Source organism: Miscanthus floridulus, chromosome 10 (genome assembly GCF_019320115.1).
Source record: "Miscanthus floridulus cultivar M001 chromosome 10, ASM1932011v1, whole genome shotgun sequence".
In the NCBI taxonomy this organism is placed as follows: Eukaryota; Viridiplantae; Streptophyta; class Magnoliopsida; order Poales; family Poaceae; genus Miscanthus; species Miscanthus floridulus.
The window spans coordinates 119322730-119344836 of NC_089589.1; positions in this window are offsets into that span (position 1 = coordinate 119322730).

The window sequence follows — 22107 nt, forward strand, 5'->3', positions numbered from 1 at the left end:
GTGTCACTTATTTTCGGTTATGTCGGGTAAGTCTAGCTGAGTACCTTCTCGTACTCAGGGTTTTATTCCCACTTGTTGCAGATGGGCAGATGTATTACGGCTACTGTATCAACTGCCTTTATCCTGTGATGGGTGATGCTTAGGACCATGGGCATGGTCGTTCCTTATGTCTCATCTGATGCTTTTGTTGGAGATGATCATTCGCTGGCACTATATTTAAACTCCGCGTGAGTGTGTGTGTGGTTTGAACAAATGACTTCCGCTACTTTTATTCGAACTGGTTCTGTAATAACTATGTTGAAACTCTGATGTATCCGTGATGCAACTTTTTATGTAATATGTGATGGTGACCGCTAAACTTATTACGATCATGGCTGGGACAAGAGTTGGTTTGAAATCCTTCGTGATTTCACGGACTACCGGGTTATACGGGCTTAAGTTTGTTAAATCGTCTGCTCTGGTGGATGATTTTCTTACTTAATTTCGTATAATTGGTCGGTTCTGTTACAGACACCGCCTGGTAATTCTCCTGTTTGTTTCGGCAGCTGTCTGAAATACCCTATATGCTCGCTATTGGCCGATTCCTTCCTTTCTAGGGTAAGCTTGCCAATTTTTGGTGTAAACAGCCACCAATACAAGTGCCACAAATCATGATATATCTTGTTGCTTCCAGGGTGAATAGATAACTTAGAGTTGTGAGCTTCATCCAAAAATTTTCTCCTAAGCTCATCACTTGAGGGAACCACCAATCGGTTCTTGAACTTCACCACACCGTGATCATCAATACTGAAATGAGAACCACGCCCTTCGGTAATTAATTTCTTCATATGAGGGATTTCCAAAGCATCTTGCCTTTGCTCTATAATAATTTGCCCAAGTTTATTCAAGACTAGAGCAACATGGGCTAACACTTCAAAATGAGTGAGGGGCAAAGATTCTTCCTCAACCTGATGAGACTTCCGACTTAAAGCATCAGCTACCACATTAGCTTTTTCAGGGTGATAATGAACCTCTAAATTGTAATCCTTGATTAACTCAAGCCACCTCTGTTGCCTCATATTCAACTCAGATTGAGTGAAAATATATTTGAGGCTTTTGTGATCTGTAAAAATATGTACTTTATTTCCCAACAGGTAATTCCTCCAATTTTTTTGAGCGTGCACCACTTCAGCCAGCTCTAAATCATGGGTGGGGTAATTCATCTCTTGCTTTTTTAGCTGACGTGAAGCATAATCTATTACACATCCCTCTTGCATAAGCACGCAACCCAATCTAGTCCTAGAGGCATCACAATACACATCAAATGGCCTATCAATATCTGGTTGAGTAAGAACGGGAGCAGAGGTAAGAAACTTCTTCAGGGCTTGGAAAGCCTCTTCACAAACCAGACTCCATATAAACTTGACATTCTTCTGAAGCAACTTGGTCATCGGTTGAGCTATTTTGCAAAAACTCAGGGATGAAGCGTCGATAATAACCAACAAGACTAAGGAACTGATAAATCTGATGCACTGACTTTGGAGATTTTCAATTTAACACATCCTGCACCTTGCTAGGATCTACAGAGATGCCTTCGGGGGTTAGGAGATACCCCCAAAACTGCACTCGATCCAACCAAAACTCACACTTGATGAATTTGGCATACAGCTTGTGTTCCCACAATTGAGTTAGGACTATGCGAAGGTGCTGTGCATGCTCTTCATTGTTCTTAGAATATACCAAAATATCATCAATGAATACCACTACAAACTTGTCCAACTCTGGCATAAAGACCAAGTTCATGAGGTACATGAAGAATGTAGGAGCATTGGTGAGACCAAAAGACATGACTAGGTATTCATAAAGCCCATACCTCGTAGAGAAAGCTATCTTTGGTATATCTTGCAGCCGAATCTTAATTTGGTGATACCCCGAATGAAGATCAATCTTTGAGAACACTTTTGCACCAGCTAACTGATCGAACAAAGTATCAATACAAGGTAAGGGATACTTGTTCTTAATGGTTATTGCATTGAGGGGGCGATAATCCACACACATCCGAAGAGTGCCGTCCTTCTTCACAAAAATAGCTGGACAACCCCATGGTGAAGAACTAGGACAGATGAATCCTTTCTCCAACAACTCCTCTAACTGTTTCTTCATCTCAGCCAACTCTTTTGGAGCCATGCGGTAAGGATGTCGCGAAATAGGAGAAGTACCAGGTTTTAACTCAATGGAAAACTCCACATCCTTATCCGGTGGTAACCTAGGTAGATCCTTAGGGAAGACATCTAGAAACTCATAGACCACAGGAATAGAAGCAAGGTCAGGAGAAGCTTCAGCATGAGCAATAACTAGTAGGGCAGAAACTAAAGGCATAAGGAGAGACATTCTATCCTCAGAAGAAGGAAGCTTTAACTCCACAATTCTCTACCTAAGGTTCAAGACTATCCTATAATTTCTCAACCAGTTCATTCCCAGAATTGCATCTATGCCTTGCCCAGGTAGCACCATGAACTTGAGGCAGTAAGAGTGAGTGGCTAGCACTAGTCTCACTATGTCTGTCTGAGTTTTAACGCACAATTGTGCACCCAGGGTTCTGATTCTGTAGGCAATAGGAATAGCCATAGTAGATATATTGTGCCTTTATGCAAACCCCATACTCATGAATGAATGTGATGCGCCAGAATCAAATAACGCATATGCTGGGTGGGAATCAATGGTGAACATACCAGCCATCGCAGGCTCACCCTACGGAATCTCCTCAGCCTCGGTGAAGTTAACCTATCCAAAGAGGCTCACTAGCACCTTCTTTCTGATGATAGTCCTCTTGACCAGACAAGAGTTGGTCGAAGGCTGAGAAGACTAGGGAGGCTAAATCTGGGGGACTCTTAGGCATAGTGACCTTCCTTGCCACACTTGAAATAGCCACCAGGCTTGTTCCCCTATCCCTAACAAGGCAGAACTTGCTGTCCCTGAGGCTACTGCACCTGCTTAGTAGGTGCACGGTACTAAGTGGGCGTAGCCTGGTGAATCTACTAAGTCTGATGGGACAGCTATCCTCCCAGAGAGTGATAGGACACCCTCCTCACAACCTGTACCTTCTATGACTGGCGGTGACTAAAAGATCTAGAGATAACCCTCTTGCACTTCCACTCAGCCTGAGAGTCACACTGAAGTTCCTCCATAGCAATAGCAACATTCATCAATGCTCCAAAGGTCTGATAGCCTCCTGTATATAGCTTCTCTTGCAAGATACAAGAGATACCACGATTGAAATGGTCCATCTTCTCATCAGTGTGACTCTCAGGCTGAGTGGAAGTTCAAGAGGGTTGTCTCTAGATCTTTGGAGCATTGATGAATTTGAATTTGTTTAGACCTACGCAAGATGGTTGAATTTGTTCACATACTCCATCATAGTCATATTTTCTTGTTTCAGCTCCAAAAACTTGGATAGCTTCCTGTTCAGCAAACCAGCAGGAATATAATACTGACAGAAAGCATTGGTAAACTCCCGCCAATTCACATGGTGGTCTATAGGTTGCATGGCGTTGAAAGTGTCCCACCAAGCACTGGCAGATCCCAGAAGCTGCTGTGTGACAAAGCGCACCTTCTGCTCCAGTCATGTTGAAAGTGTCCCCAAGAAGTCCTGGTAGGAACAAGGCCTCTTGGGGCTATAGGCACCACCCCCGTTCCCACCATTGCCACCGGGGCCTCCACAGACGAAGCCACCAATAGTCTGTGCCAACATCTTCAAGGCATGGGCCAACTCACGACGAGTAGCCAACATCTTGGCCATTATCTCTGCATGAGTCATCGGAGGCAGTTGTGGTGGCGAAGGAGGAGGACCAAGGAGTGGGGCCTCGTGGCTCTCCCCATTGGCATTGTCATGATCATCGCCATGACTATTTTTGCCCTGATCTTCACCAAGACCATGGCCCATCCCAGCACTGGTGCTCCCACGACCAGACCTCAGGTTCATTTGTAAACAGATATGAACCCACCGTTAGGGACAAGGCCCTAGATTAGGAACAAAAGATTAGAGAAATGATAGGTGTCGGGTTTATAAACCCGGGGTCCCTCACGGACTGGCTTCCCAATAAAGGCTCAGCCCAGCAAGCAATGTTGCAAACAAACACACAACTCATAGGCCGGCCTAATTACCTAAACGACAAGCCAGAAGGGAGATCCAATCACCGATAGGAAGGTCTGGCCAAGGAGGAACGACGCCCGTTTTCAACTCCAGCCCACCTCTCCGACCGGAGCGCTCGCTTCGGTCTCCAACCCACCTTTGGACGGCCTCTTCGACCAGAGGGCCTGGCCAAAGCACTACTTCTGACTCTGACCCGTGTCTCTGACTAGGGATGCACCAAACCCCTGCTCACTGCTCTTCTCCAACTCATGCATTCAGAGCCGACTAGGACTAACTGATCAGGGACGCCCACTCGGTAAGGACCAGGGAACGAACGGAGAAAGTAAGGCAGGGCGCACAAGTTAAACCACAATACCAGGGACCATACCCTATGCACCTGCCAGGCAATACCCTATGACCCTCCTGGCATGGCAGAACCCAAGCAGTGTTGTAGGTGCCGACATTTTCCCTATAGTATTTTGGGTGCCATTAACTCCCATATGGTAAGGCTCCCCCCACATGCCTCTAGGCATCAACAGTGTTGTGAGTGCTGGCATTAACTGTACCAGGGGAACATGGTAAAACCCCTTACATGTCTTTAGGTATCAACAGTGTGGCAGGCGCCGACGTCTGCCATACTTGAAGAAGACAACACAACCTCAAACGTGCATATGACATTCAATAGTATTATGGGCGCCTACCATCGTCCTGTACCTACCGGCGTGGGCAACATGGCTTAGTAGCATACGTACTCTCTCCCTCTCACTTGTAAGCAGGGATGAAAATGGTCGGAAATGGTCGAAAACGGTATTACAATATAGAAAACGAAAGCGGTCGGTTCGGGATATTTCTACATTTTAGCAATTAAAGAGTACAAAAAATAGTTGAAAATGGTTACGAAACCAATTGAAAATGACAAATTTTTATGTTTGGCAAAATTCGGAAACGATATCATAATATAGAAAATGGTATCATAATATAGAAAACAAAAACGGTCGGTTCGGAATATTTCCATACCATTTTCATCCCTACTTGTAAGGCCATCCCCTTGATCTATAAAAAGGGTTGCGCTCTTTTCCAATAGATAAGTTTATTCAGATCGATCAAGTTTACTAGTAAACAACAGTAGAACCACCAGGTTCAAACCATGACCACACGCTCGAACACTTAGCACATAGCGGAGCCCCATCCCTTTCGGTCCCTCTGAACAGAGTTCGACCGGACCTCTTGTACCCCCATCTCTCTCCTTCTCATTTGTAACCCCACTACGAACTTCGAGCACCTAGGCTCAGGAATAAAGTCATCGACCGAATCAAACTAGACGTAGGGCACGTTGCTAGAACCAGTATAAACCCTGTGTCATTGAGTGCTAGGCCACCTACGATCACAACGTATGGCAAAACTACAAATATTTACTTGTTGGTCACTTTCTGCACCGACAATTGGGCTTGATAAGTTGTGGAATGATAAGACTTTTCATTAAGAGGGGAAGCATTTCTTTTTATTTATCAACCTATCATATTAACTACCCAAAAATTATACATGAAGGGGAGTATAGCTTAAACAAGATTCTCTTTTTATGATGCATGCATCGACCTATTCGTTCGCTCAAGCCGGAATATAGCGACATTCGTATAAAATTTTGGCACAGCGCACACTCACTTCTCGTACACTAATGATTCTTACGCAGCGTAAGTTAATGTACCTATTAAAATTGATTAGATAAAACCAGTGCCACTATCCTAGATAGACCATATTGCTAGGGCTTACACTTACGTAATTTATGGCATCCTATTTTTCACAAATCTTTTGTTGGTCAAATTTTAGGTTTTTGAAAAGAGTTCTTGAAGCTGTATACTCATTATTGGCTCTAACACCACCTGTGGTGAAACCGCCTAGAATAACACACTTTCGTAGGCGCTTGTCTTCCACTAGACACTAAGCACCCCAAAAGTGGACTATACCAGACAGTTCTGTCGAGCACACCCCAAGGAAGAACTCGAAACAATCCACGTTTTACATCCAGAATCCAATAATGAGTACGAGCTTACAATACTTAGTCCATTTCATACAATATAGAGTCTTGAAAATTATTTATTATAATACCAGAGTTCAGAGTGCGATAATTAAACAGCGGAAATGTAATAATCATCTAGCGGATATGATACACAGATCCATCTGTGTCCACTAGAAGAATCCTCCACACAAGAGCTAACTCCTCAAGCTGTACTTGCAATAGTGTAAAATAAACCCTGAGTACACAATGTACTCGCAAGACTTACCTGACTAGTGGGAATAGTTTTCCGACTCACAAGGAACATGATAGGCAATATGGTATGCTGTTTTCTTTTGTTTGTGAAAAAGCATTACTAAAAGTATGTCCTTAGGGTCAAGTTTTATTAGCAGTCATGATTACTTAATTAGCTAACCATTCTAGGTAAGCACCTATTCTACTTTCCAGAAAGGGTTGAGCAATCAGAACCATTTCACCATCTTTCATCTTTTAGTTTTTACTACGGTGCTAGACCATAGCCAAGCCGTACCATCTCATGGAAATGGCGATTCGTGAACCAATGTATCCCAGCTGGGTACCCCAAAACACACGCCTCGCTTGTACCCCAAGCACAAACAAGGCCAACCCACTCCACTCCTCCTCTTGCAGTCAGGGCTTGCCTTGGGCAGGCGTGGTATCAGCCGAGTCAATCAGTGATGGCTCCTAGACCTCCTCCTCCTACATGAGAATCTTGTCCTCGTACTCCTCGACGATCTCCTTAAACTCGGGCTCATCGGTGGTCACAATCTCCGCAACTCATTCTCTATATGCATGCGATGATGATGATTCAACAATTTAGTATTTAGGCAACAACAACTTTTAAAATATGAACACATATGCCATACTAATAAGCTAGCTCTAATGACTAAGATACTAAGCTAACCATCAGTTCTATCAAATCAAGTGTCAAGCTCACCCTAACACGTGCTTAATTTCCTAAGTCAATGTTATGCTCTTATTCATATTAAAGGTTTAATGGATATGTAGCTACCCTAATAAACAAGCTATATTAGGGCTACAAAAAGAATAGTAAGCACATAATAATACAATGAAGCTACTATAAAAATTTCAAGATCAAAGCCATCACCAATTTACCACAAAAATTCCTACAATAAATACCCTAATAATATTAAGCACTTTCAAATGATTTAATAGCCCTTAGTATCAACACAGATATGCATGATCTATCTATACTACCAGATAGATCACAATTTTAGAAACCTAATAAAATTTGTTTCGTAATTTTTGGACACCTACACGAATTTATATCAAGTATACAAATCTAGCTTAGAAATTGAAATGGAAAAACTATTACAAATTTTTTAGAAAAAGAAAAAGCAGATTCAACCGCATGGCCCACCTACACGCGGCCCACGTGGATGTGGCCCACACGCGAGACAACCCACGACGGGGGAGCCCGCGCGCTAGCACTTTTGCAAAAGAGCCCTCGGACTTCTCCCAAACTACACCTAAGTCCTAACACTATTTCTTCCTCTCTCTGACGAATTCACTTAAGCCCCTTGAGTTTTTCCTAATTTCCCCACACACACACCCGAGCAACTCTATGCATGGCGGCGCGGTGAGCAGCGGCACAGGGTGGCTACGCCGGCCACCTGGGACCTGCACGGACCCATCAAGCGGGTCGATCGCCATCCCCAACCTAAACTACTATGCTGGGTGGCGGTAAGGTGTGGCAGGGCTCACTGGTGAGGACTGCAGCGACGCGCGGCCATCCACAATGGCGGCGTGACTATTCTGGTGAACTAGTGTAGCTATAGACCTAACCAGCTAACAGGTGAGCATCAGGAGCTTACCGTGGAGTCAGCCAAATTGACAGTTGGAGTAGAGGATGGTAGAGGAGGGCTGACCGCGTGCGACCAAGCCATGTGACAGCGCACCACAGTGAACACAGCCATGTCAGCAGTGCTGGGGTAGTGGTAGCAGTTCGGCTGATAGCGGAGGGTGAAGAGGGAGTCAAAGCGGAGCTAATGGTGCAGCTGGATCGGCCTCTCACGGGTCTGTTGGGGAGTTGCCACCTGTGCTGGACGAGCGCGTCCTTAATGGCACAACGGCGGGGAAGTGGCCAAATTGAGGCTTAGTCGGGCTCAACTCAAGGCGGGATGGGATCGAGCGGCTAGGTGGCTTAATGGCGAGGCCGCGGACGAGTTGAGGTGATCTCTCTCTGGTGAATTTTGTGGGCATGGCTCAGACGACAGAGACGACAGGGAGGAGGGTAGGTCTGAGTTCTGGCCATCCTCGCCTTGGCAGCAAGCGGCAAGCCGGACCTGAGACTGCACCTGCGTGCTCGCTACAAGACAACGTAGCCAAAAAACATGCGTGCGTGTAGGCAGTTGGGGAGCACGGCATGTGCAGCCACAGCGCCATTAAGGCAAGGCGACGGTGCAAGGCAGCAGGGAGCTAGCCCACGTGCACATGGCAACGAGGGGAGCAACAGCAACACAACACAGTGCCATAATGGCAGCAGCAGCAGCACCGCGCGGCAGCGGCCAGTGGCCCATGGCCGGCAAGCACGACGGCCAACAACGCGGCAGCGAGGTAGGGTAGCAGCATGATGGCTAGCAGCGGCCAAGCCATAGCCAGGCCGAGGACGGCCTCAGCCGACCAACACGTGGCAGCGCGTGTGTGCACAGGCACCCAAACATGGCGACATCGCGCTCCCGAGCGTGGTGACCGCGCCCACCCGGCCAACTAGCCCAAGATGATGTTCGTGCATGGATTTTAAAGTGTTTGTCAAAACTAAATCGATTTGATTGAGGCTCAACCACCTAAACCATGCTAAAGAGGTACATCAAACTACCATACGGAACAAAAACATAGCACTAACCTTTAGCTAAATTTTCCAAAATTAGTTCACCAACATAGCCTTGTCACACTGTTTTTAAACTTAAGGATTTTTCTAAGTCTTGAGCTGGATTTGATTTCAAGTTCCATTTCTAAGCTATTAGAAATACTAGCTAGCAATATTATTTTCCTAAGACAAAAGTTACATTGTCATCTACAAAGTTTGTACTTTAAACTTTATTTAAATGTCACATACATGTTTTATAATATTTTTGCTTAATAAAAATTGGTTTTCAGCCCTACTTAACATAACATGAGCTATCGAATCAATTTTTATTTAACATTTTTATTGGTCATTTTAGGTTACAAGCAATTTATCTATACATTCTATCACATGCATTATCACATAAACATGATGCTCATCACAGGGTTTAGTAGTTTGTTTAGGGCGTAACACCGAGGGTGTTACACCAATATACACCATTCTTAGCACCATTAGTAACTAGACATTTAAAAAACTAGAAAACCCCGTGAGATCAACATTATATGAAAGGGTTTAGTTTTACATGATAAGCACAAGTCTAGTTACTCTTCCTATGCATGCTAGTTTTCATTCATCATTCTAGTTACTACTAGCATACACCACACACGCATGGATAGGGAATTTAAAAACTTGTGCCATGCAAGCAAACATATGTAAATGCACGTTCAAATGCAACATACAAGTTTATGAGCTTGCTCCCCCTACTTGTGTGCTTCAAATTTTAATTGATCCCCTTACAATGTCATTTCATTTGTTTGCTCCCTCTATCTCTTATCTTTGTGAATTCTCTCCCCCTTTGTCAACAATTAGCACAAAAGGTGAGCTCAAATTTTAGATAGGTTGGGGTGAAACCATATGAAGTGAGGATCATTTTCCCAATTTGGTTCAATCTAGATCACTTGCAAAAGATATTTAACTCGATTTGATCCAAGGGCAAGCTTCTTCATACCTCTAAATAAGGGTTATCATGCACCATGTTGAGTTAAACACTTATAGCTTATTTTCTAGATCAAACACTAGGTTCACAAGCCCACAACACATGTCATATGCTACCACTAGATCATTTCAAGCATATAAGCAATAGTGGTACCATATAAGCTTCAAATTCATTTGATTTTCATGAATGAGCCTAAGACATGATACGAATGACTAGATGCACTACACAAGTCCTTAGCAATGGATGAACGACATGTCAAACAACTTTACTTTGCTTTGCTCGAAGGAGAGGCATGTCATTTAGTGGGGGTGCATCAACACATATTTGAGAAGTCAAGTATGTTCAATTCATTCCTTAGCTTGCAAAACTTCTTTTCATCAAGTGGCTTGGTGAAGATATCGGCAAGTTGATCATCATGCCCACACTCTCAATGCAAATGTCCCCTTTTTGTTGGTGATCTCTTATGAAATGATGGCGGACATTTATGTGCTTTGTTCTTGAATATTGAACTAGGTTGTTGGTGAGCTTCACGACACTTTCATTGTCATGTAGCAATGGCACTTGTTTGAATTTGATCCCAAAGTCACTCAAAGTAGCCTTCATCCAAAGTAATTGAGCACAACAACTACCGGCCGAAATATACTCCGCTTCAGTGGTTGAAAGTGCTACACTATTTTGCTTCTTTGATGACCAAGATACAAGTGATCTTCCTAATAGTTGACATATGCCCGATGTGCTCTTTCTCTGAATTTTGCATCCCACATAATCGTAGTCCAAATATCCAATCAACTCAAATCTTGCTCCTTTGGGATACCGTAATCCAACATTTTGTGTATGCTTTAAGTACCTTAATATTCTTTTTGTTGCCTTCAAATGACTCTCTCTAGGTGAGGCTTGAAATTTAGCACACATGCATACACTAAACATCACATCCGGCCTTGATGCAGTCACATAGAGTAGGCTTCCAATCATAGACTGATACATCTTTTGATCCACCATATTGCCACTAGCATCACTATCCAAGCTTCCATTTGTCCCCATTTTTGTACTAACAGCTTTAGCATCATCCATTCCAAACTTCTTGAGCATGTCTTTGATGCACTTGCCTTGACTCACAAATGTGTCATTCTTTATTTGCTTGATTTGAAGACCAAGGAAGTAACTAAGCTCTCCAATCATAGATATCCCAAACTCACTTGCCATCATCTTTCCAAACTCCTCACAAAAATCTTGATTGGTTGATCCAAATATGATATCATCAACATAGATTTGCAACACAAACAAGTCATTGCCAAGCTTCTTGGTGAAGAGAGTGGTGTCAACATTTCCCATCTTGAATCCCTTAGAGAGTAGGAAATCCCTCAATCTCTCATACCATGCTCTTGGTGCTTCTTTGAATCCATACAAAGCCTTTCTCAACTTGTAAACATGGTTGGATTTCTTCTCATCTCCAAAACCGAAAGGTTACTCAACATACATGAGCTCATTAATGTACCCATTGAGAAATGCTCTTTTCACATCCATTTGATACAACTTGATGTTGTGGGCACAAGCATAGGCTAACAAGATCCTAATTGCTTCCAATCTTGCAACCGGGGCATATGTTTCTCCAAAGTCAAGACCTTTAACTTGAGTGTAACCTTGAGCCACTAATCTTGATTTGTTCCTTACAACTATCCCATCTTGATCTTGCTTGTTTTAAAAGACCCACTTTGTTCTAACCACATTATGATCCTTGGGTCTCTCAATTAATTTTCATACTTGATTTCTTATAAAGTTGTTTAGCTCTTCATGCATAGCATTCACCCAATCAATATCCTTCAAAGCTTTATCTATTTTCTTTGGTTCAATGGATGAGACAAATGAGAAGTGTTCATAAAATGAAGCCAATCTAGATCTTGTTTGTACACCTCTAGAGACATCACCAATTATAGAATTCAATGGATGATCTCTTGCAACATTGGTTGGTTGGAGCACTTGCACTTGATTGCTTATATTTGATTGATCACTTGGTTGAGATGATGAACTAGCCACTTGTTGTTGATGTTGCATTTTGTCATCACTAGCACTTGCTTGACCTTGATCATGAGAACCACTAACTTGCACATTTGAGTTAGAGAGCACTTGATTCTTGTCATCTTCAACATCAATCACCTCTCTAGGCCATATGTCACCAATGTCCATGTTCTTCATTGCATTGACCAATTGAGTGCCTCTCACATCATCTAGATTTTCATCCTCCTCTTGGGAACCATTGGTTTCATCAAATTCCACATCATGAACCGCCTCAAGAGTACCACTAGCCAAATTCTAAACTCTATATGCCTTGCTAGTAGTGGAGTAACCAAGCATGAATCCTTCATCACATTTCTTCTCAAACTTTCTCAATCTAGTGCATTTCTTCAATATGTAGCATTTGCAATCAAAAACCCGAAAGTATGCTATGTTGGGCTTTCTTCTATTCAAGATCTCATATGGTGTCTTCTCTATCATGGGGTGACAATAGAGTCGGTTGCTATAGTAGCAAGCTATGTTGATTGCTTCGGCCCACAATGAATGACTCACATTGTACTCACTCAACATTGATCTTGCCATATCAATCAAGGTTCTATTTTTCCTCTCAACTAGTCCATTTGATTAAGGAGTGTATTTGGGCGTGAATTGATGCCTAATTCCAAACTCATCACATAAATCATCAACTCTTGTGTTCTTAAATTCACTTCCATTGTCACTTCTCACTTTGTTGATGGTTGTTTCAAATTTATTGTGAATTCTCTTGATGAATGTCTTAAAGTTTGCAAATACATCACTCTTGTCAACAAGAAAGAACACCCAAGTGTATCTAGTGAAATCATCCACAATCACAAATCCATATTTGTTTCCACCAATGGTAGTGTATGTGGTTGGTCCAAACAAGTTCATGTACAACAACTTAAATGCCTTAGATATGCTCATCATGCTCTTCTTAGGATGTGTGTTACCAACTTGCTTTCTGGCTTGACATGCACTACAAAGCTTATCTTTCTCAAATGTGACATCCTTCAAACCTCTAACTAAGTCATACTTGATCAACTTGTTCAATTGTTTCATTCCAACATGACCAAGCCTTCTATGCTATAACCAACCCATGGTAGACTTAGTGAGTAAACATGTTGACAATTGAGCTTCTCTAGCTTGAAATCAACCAAGTATAGATTCTCATATCTAAATCCTTTGAATATCAAGTTAGAGCCATCTACACTTATGATCTCTACATCATCTACACCAAATATACACTTGAAACTAAGATCACACAATTGAGCTACCGACAATAGGTTGAAGTTCAAGCTCTCTACTAGTAGCACACTGAAAATGCTCAAGTCATTGGATATTGCAATCTTACCAAGACCTTTAACCTTGACTTTGCCATTGTCACCACATGTAATACTATCAATCCCATTGCTCTCATTTTCATTGATTGAATTGACCATTCTTGAATCACCGGTCATGTGTTGTGTTCGCCCACTATCAAGCACCCAATGCCTTCCTCTGGCTTTATAATTGATCTACAAAAGAAGATCAATTCTTTTTAGGTACCCAAACTTGCTTGGGTCCTTGAAGGTTAGTTACCAAGGTCTTTGGTACCCAAATGACCTTCTTCTTTGGGCCCATAATTGGTGTACCAATGAACTTAGCCTTCACACCATTGGCACCCTTAACAAGCATGTAGCAAGAATCAAATCTAATTAAGAATACATTAGGTTGCCTGTTCTTGATAGTCTTGCAATATTGCTCTATATGCCCAACTTGCTTGCATCTATTGCAAAACCGACCATTGCCCTTCACAAAGCTAGCTTTGGGAGTGACAAAGGCTGCTTTGCCTTTCTTGGGGGTATAACATAATCCCTCTTTGTTGAGAGAAATTTTTTGGCTACCCAAGCACTTTAGCAAGCGGGCATCTCCACCATAGGCATTGCCTAAGGCACGAGTGAGCTCATTCACCTCCTTCTTGAGGGTCTCATTTTCCACCATTAGTAAGGAATCACAAGTGAGACCATCACTCAAAGGTGAAGTAGAAGTGGTTGTGCTACAAGAAGGGTTAGTGGGAGCAACAACAATGGGCTTATAAAAGGATTCATCAATAATATCACATATTAGTCCCACATCACAAGACACAATCACTTGCTCCTTCTTGGCTTCCTCCTTCTTGACTTGCTCGATGAGAGAGGAGTGAGCCTTTTCAAGGTTAGAGTGAGCTTTGCCAAGCTTCTCATGAGTGGCATTGAGCTCATCAAAGGATTGCTCAAGAAATTTGACCTTCTTGCACAATTCTTTGCACTCCTTTCTCTTCATCTCAAAGCAAGTGTGCACTTGCTCACAAATGTCCAAGAGCTCCTCCTTGGTGTACTCCTCATCATCATCACTCCTACAAGAATCACTTCACATTCATCATCATCACTCACATCATATTTTACTTTGGTAGGCTTTGTCATGAGGCATGTCGATGGAGTGTCGAAGATGGAAGGCTTGTTGTTGATGGTGATGCTTGCTAGTGCTTTCTTGATAGATTTCTTGTCATCATCACTAGAGCCATCACTATCCGAAGAGCCATCACTATCCCAAGTGACCACATAGCCTCCACCCTTCTTCTTTTGGAAGGTCATCTTCTTCTCCTTCTTTCCATCTTGTCCTTCTTATGCTTCTTCTTCTCATCCTCATCATTATCACTATTGTAGGGATAATCCACAACAACATAATTGGGGCTCTTGCAATTGTAATATCTTCTCACATATTCTTCACGCTTGGTGTGATCTCTTCTCTTTCTTGCACCATAGCCCTTCTTCTTCATGAATTTGCCCATCTTGCGCACAAAGAGAGCCATAGCTTCATCATCAATGTCACTAAGATAATCATCATCACTTGATTCTTTCTTGGACTTGTCCTTGTTCTTGGATGATGAGCTAGCCTAGAATGCTACACTCTTCTTCTTCTTGTCTTCCTCTTCCTTCTTGTCATCCTTGTCCACCCCTTTCCTTTCCACACTGTATGTCTCTTGTGTCATGACATCACCTAGTACTTGGTTAGGGGTGAGTTCCTTCAATCCTCCTCTAATGATGATTAATCTCAATGTCTCAAATCTAGGAGGTAAGCATATCAAGAACCGATGAGAGACATCATCATCATTGATCTTCTCTCCCAAAGCCTTCAAGTCATTGACAATCACTTGCAAATGATGGAACATCTTCGGAATGCTCTCATCATCCTTCATTTTGAAGCTTGTCAACCTGTCCTTGAGAATGTACAACTTGGCACTCTTCACCACCGATGTGCCCTCATAGGTCTCCTCCAATCTCTTCCACACCTCATAAGCTCTATCACAATCCTTGATTTGCTCAAACGCCTTGGAGTCAATGGCATTATATATGGTGTTGAGAGCCATTGTATTGCATTGTTTGTTGGTCTTGTCTTGGTTGGTGAGGTTGTCGGGATCAATGATAGCATAGTCACTCTCGATCACATCCCACACTTGGTCATTGATTGAACCAAGATACACATTCATCTTTCTCTTCCAATAGTCATAGCATATACCATCAAAGAACGGTGGTTTGCCCCCCACATGGTTGAACACAATTTGATCCATCTTTTGACACCGAGATTGTTAAGCCTTACTCAAATGGTGACCACAGCTCCAATACCACTTGAAAGATTCTAATATGGCTAGAGGGGGTGAATAGCCTATTTAAAAATTTACAAGATCACTTGAGCAATTTTGATTAGTATGACAAATGGCGTATTGCAATTTTGCTCTAGCTCTACTAGGGTTGCAAGCCACCTATACAAACAATTCTAGTTGCTATAATCTCTAGGCACACACAAGAGCTAAGTTTCTACTCACTAAGAGCTCTCAAACTTGCTACACTAAAGAGCTCCACTAGATGAACTTAAGCTACAAAGCAAGCTCTCAATTCTAGCTACACTAAAGAGCTTGCTACAACTAGTTTGTGGGAATGTAAATGAGTAAGTAAGGTAATTATATCGCCGCGTAGAGGAGTGAACCAATCACAAGATGAATACCAATTCAATCACCGGGAGAATACCAAGGGGCAAGAGACAACTAATTTTTCCCCTGAGGTTCACGTGCTTGCCGGCACGCTAGTCCCCATTGTGTCGACCAACACTTGGTGGTTCGACAGCTAAGAGGTGTTATATGAACCTCGTCCACACAATTGGACACTACAAAAACCTACCCACAAGTGAGGTAACTCAATGACACGAGCAATCCACTAGAGTTACCTTTCGGCTCTTCGCCGGAGAAGGCACAAGACCCCTCACAATCACCGAAGCCTGCCACAAACAATCACCAAATCATGCCAAAACTCCTCCGCTGCTCCAAGCCGTCTAGGTGGCGGCAACCACCAAGAGAAATAAGAAATCCACATCCACAACGATCCCCAAGTGCCACTAGATGCAATCACTCATGCAAATGCACTTGGAATCACTTCTAATCTCACTATGATGATGAATCAATGATGGAGATGAGTGGGAGGTGTTTGCTTAGGCTCACAAGGATGTCAAGTATGTCAAAAAATGCTAAGAGGGCAAGCCAAGAGCCGGGCAAGACCTTTAAATAGGGAGCCAACCACGAAAGAGCCATTAGCCCCCTGCTCCTTGCTTTCATGGCCTAACCGGACGCGCAGGTGGGTGTGACCGGACATAGCTTCCTTAGCGTCCGGTCGCTAGATCGCCGCCACGTGTCCCCGCTTTGAAACTGTGTCGCTCGATCTCAACGGTAACAAAACGGTTAGCGCTCAAGTCAACAAATGCCCGGACGCGCTGCTCATTGTACTAGACGCTGAGCAACGTGGCGTCCGTTCATTTCTAGTAAGGGTCTAGAGGCAAAAATTAGTGACCGAAGGCGTCTGGTCAGAGGTGACCTGACGCGCCCGACGTCCGGTCAGTGTCTCGCCCTTCACCACGCGCACGCCATGGTGACGTCAGCATATGTCATGCACCAACTGACGCTGGGCCTACGTGTCTGGTCGCACAACGCCTCCTACGTCCACTCGGCTCAAAAGGTGACCCGACGCGCCGGTAGTAGCGTCCGGTCGCACCTTGGCCCTCTCGGCCAGCTGCGCGCCACCCGCAATATTTGACCAGACGCGTCAGGGTGAGTCAGATCACCCAGCGGTCAGCGTCCGGTCATGGACCATCTCCTCCTTTTCTTTTCTGAGTCTACAACCACTTCACCCTTTATTCCAACTTGCTAACCACAAAGTGTAAAACTTGTGTGCACGTGTGTTAGCATGTTTCAAAGCATTTTACAAGGGTCAAAGTTAGCACACTAGGTTCCTAAATGCAATGCGTGAGTCATGTCACCTATTGGCACTCGATAAACCGTTTAGCCAAAGATTTTCCTTCTTTATAGTACGGCTATCGATCCTAAGTGCACTTACACCCTCTATGGTGTCTTAAGTGTCAAAATAAAAATCTATCTTATACCTTTGCCTTGATTATCTTGGTTTTTGATTTTCTCTTTCTTCTTTTCTAAGTTGAGCTTGATCATCATCAACACATGTCCACCTTCATCACCATGGACCTCATATTGCTCAATTACTTGGATTGCACCAACCTAGCTCATACCACAACTCATAACAAATGCTAGTGCTAGGTTTCATTAATTATCCAAAATCAAACTAGGACTTTCACCACTGAATCCAACGCAGGTACATGAACTTCACGCCGTTGATCTACCAACAGACAGTGGGGGCGCAGTCCAACAAATCTGATCACTAACCCATTTTCTCTTCCGTCTCTCCATCTTAGCTAATCTAACAAACTAATCATCATCATCAGTCTCCCTGCTGCCGCTGCCGCTGTCGCGTCTCCTCCACATCTAAGCAGCTAGCGGTGACTCACCCTGCCCCCGCCTCGCCTCTCTCCTCCCTCCGCCCTCGCATTGGCTGGTTCCCTCCCATCAACTAGCACACTCATAGGTGATGATTTCTCCCTATTACTTTCTCCTGTCTCGCGTCATTTTTGAGTGGGGATTGAGTAACCGCTTATCTCCCGTGGCTGTTGCGGCGTCGGGGCACAGGTGGAGAGGAATCCTTCCCGTGTATTTATTGGATGTGGGTGTAGATCATACACTCAGGGGCTGATTTTTTTTGTTTTTCAACCCTTTTTTGAAAGATTTTCACAAATACGCCCCTGGCAGTATCCTTTCAAAAAAATAGACCCTGATCTCGGTGCCGTGACAATTGGCGTCGAGCTTACACGTCTCGGCGCCAATTGCTTTGGCGCCGAGGTCCAGGGTTATTTTCTTCGTGTCGTTGATGTGGCTACTTGCGTGGCGCGGACGTGGCATGAGCTTGGCGCCGTGGATCTTGGCGCCAAGCTCGGCGCCAATTACTACGGCGTCGAGCTATGGAAATTGATAAATTTTAATTTTTACAATGACTTGGATATTGAGAAATGTGGCTAACTCTAGATTTTTTACAGTGACTTATTGTTTGATCACTTAAAACAGTCTAGAAATACTTAAGATAAAAATGATCTAGGGTTTATGTTCATGAACTAGCTTGAAAATGCTTCTAAGTGTTGGATCAATAGTTAACTCTTTTTCATGATGCTGTTTTGACCAGGGTAAAGCTATAGTTTCTTTTCTAGATATGAAGTTTGACCTGTAATAGAAGTTGTAGTTTGAGTTGAGTACAACAAACTTTGCTTTTGGATCTAAACCTAAATCAGTCTTTAACATGGCCGAATTGTGACGCCGTTTTGGCCCCTCTAAATCTTTATAATTCCCTTATCGCCGGTAGTGAATTGACATGTTTACGATATTTTATCTTCCAAATTTGTATATTTCCAATATTTGCCTGTAAGTTTGTGGTGCAAACAATTTCAAGGACCTCAAGTCGTAACCCAGCGAACTTCTGCTCATCATTAATGCCTATACGGAGCGCATCATCTTGGGCTGGCTTGATACAAAGACATTTCATGGGCCCATTGGTACGATATACTAAATGATCCAGGATGACCTGCATGTCATCACCCTGTTCGCTTGATCGTTTCTGCAGTTTATAAGTCGGCTGATGTTGTTTTATTGTGAGAGAAAAATATTGTATCATGACTGATAAGCATGACTAATACGATCAAGCGAACATGGTGCATGTTGTTCCTGTAAGGTTATCTCAAGGTCCACGTTTTGGACATTGACAAACTCCTTGATCCAGCTGCATGATGGTAGTATGCGTATATGCCAGTGTAGCTTAAAGCAATAACTGAGGGTCTTTGGCGGCCAAGCAATTGTGTCATCTAGAGAAGGAAACTGACCATCCATGTTCTTATCGAGTCGCACTGACAAGGACTCCAGATGGTTGAGACACGAGATGGCAGAAAAGAACTCATGGATGTTGTTGATGTTGGATATTGAGAAATATGGCTAACACTAGAATTTTTACAATGACTTGCTGTTTAATCACTTAAAATAATCTAGAAATACTTAAGATAAAAAATTTTCCTAACCAAATGAAACTACATCACATCCGAGTGACACAGTATAGAGCTCGGCTCCTGTAGTACGACCGGACGATGCAGGGCTTAGCTCTATGCATCGGTGCATGCAACGAACCGTACGTGCATGTGTAGGAATGCAAGCACGGACGCAACACACGTCACCTATAAGCACGTCATGACCGGTAAGCACGTGGAAAATATGGCTAAATCTAGAATTTATGACTGTGGCTAAGTCTGATTTTTTACCGTGGCTAAGTCTAAACTTGACGAGACTTGTTTTGTTGTTATCTCTTCAGAGAGTATTCAAACTCTTAGTACGGTATCAAATTGAGTTGCTATATAAATTTGGAAGATAAAATGTCGCAAATATGTCAATTCACTACCAACAATAAGGGAATTAGAAAGATTTAGAGAGGCCAAAACAGTGTCACAATTCGGCCATGTTAAAGACTGATTTAGGTTTAGGTTCAAAAGCAAAGTTTGTTGTACTCAATTCAAACTACAACTTCTATTAAAAGTTAAACTTCATATTTAGAAAAGAAACTATAGTTTTACCTTGGTCAAAACAGCATCATGAAAAAAGAGTTAACTATTGATCCAACACTTAGAAGCATTTTTAGGCTAGTTCATGAACATAAACCCTAGATCATTTTTTATCTTAAGTATTTCTAGACTGTTTTAAGTGATCAAACAACAAGTCACTATAAAAAATCTAGAGTTAGCCATATTTCTCAATATCCAAGTCATAGTAAAAATTAAAATTTATCAATTTCCATAGCTCGGCGCCAAGATCTATGGCGCCGAGCTCGACGCCAAGATCCACGGCGCCGAGCTCGACGCCAAGATCCACGGCACTGAGCTCATGCCACGTCCGCGCCACGCAAGCAACCACGCCAACTACACGAAGAAAATGACCCTGGACCTCGGCGCCAATTGCTTTGGCGCCGAGACGTGTAAGCTCGGTGCCAATTATCACGGCGTCGAGGTCAGGGTTTATTTTTTTGAAAGGATACTGCCAGGAGCGTATTTGTGAAAATCTTTCAAAAAAGGCCGAAAAACAAAAAATTCGGTCATAGTGGATGGGATTGGTGAGGAGCTTCTTCTACGTATCCTAATATGCCGTGGCAGATGTAGTATTATAATATTGGGTGTGTAAAATATTTTTCTCTTTTATTTTATTTATAATAATATCTAACTTGTTATAAACAAATTTTTAACGTGCACACTTATAAACTTCAAAATAACTATGAAGTATTTTGAAACTAAATATATGATGACTACTTTCATAACTTTTGATAACTCACTTGGTGACTTGGTACGTATGGAATGAACACAAGTCTATATATGTATTTATTATAGCTTTATGGTGGCAACCTTTTACACTTTTCTATATTTTAGAATATCTCTCATATTTATCTATTCCCCATATATTTCTCATTACACAAAATATCAAGATCTAGACGGTTCCATGTAAAATATTGTTTGTGTTTATTTATTGCCTAGATATTTCCCATACAAAATATCGAGATATAGAGTATTATATTGTCTAAAATACGATAATTATGTCTTATGCAAAATATCTGGAAAGTTTTTCACGTAGTAGTTTCCTATTCCATAAGATACTAGGAAGGCAAATGTGTCACACCCCCTAACATTTTTTTCTACTTTGATAATATTTCTTTCCTTTTAATAAAATATTGCTTTTTCTACTCTAGAAGTTGTTTCTAACCGAAAATATATTTTACTACAAAGGGGTAAGTAAAAAAATGTTCTACCTGTAAGAAAAAACAATTTGTTCCATAAAGGACAACTAGTGCCATGTAAGAGTGGCAACATTCCTAATTTATTAATAATTATGCAGTATTGTTATTTGTACAATACTTTTTTCGAACGCATAATTGTTTTTATGGTCAAACTATTTCTACTCTTATCTTGTCATGTCAAAAAGCCTTCTTTTTCTCTTGTCTCATAGCGATGTCTATCTTTTCAACTTCTATACCTTTGTTTTTGGTTGGAGCTTTTCTATGGACTTAACGCCACTATGTGCCTCTACTATCTTTGTACCTTGCGGATAATAAACACTCGCTTAGCCAGATTTGTTTAAGGTTGATAAAGTGTGATAATTCTAACACATGAAAGTATTTTGCAACCTAATCTTTAACCCTGTTACAACATAAAAAACCTTAGTAAATTATAGAATGAAAAGAGAGTGCTAGGAAGACTCAATTTTTTCACGAGATATTGAAGTGTCAATACTCTTTATTAGTTTTTGTTGGAGCATGAATTTTTTTAATGAGTTCATACCATTTTTTATTGATGATAGCAATGTTCCTAGTTCATGGGAACTATTGCTTCATTCATGTTTAGCACAAAAACTATTTAATATTCACTTGGGAAATTGTCATAAAGAGAAAATCGTTTTTATTTTATAAAAATGTTGTTATCGCTTCTTGGTCTGTGAAATTGGTATATGTTCTTTTGAAAATGGCTTCTAGCTTCAATAGAAAAATACTCAACCTTAATAAAATATAAAAAGTTCCATTTACTTATTTACAATGTACTATATATTTACTAGCCAGTGATAGTGTCCAATGTAGAGAATAGATATGAAATTTCTGTTTTGTTATTTTAAACAAATGTTGTAGTAGCCATTGATAGTGTCCAAT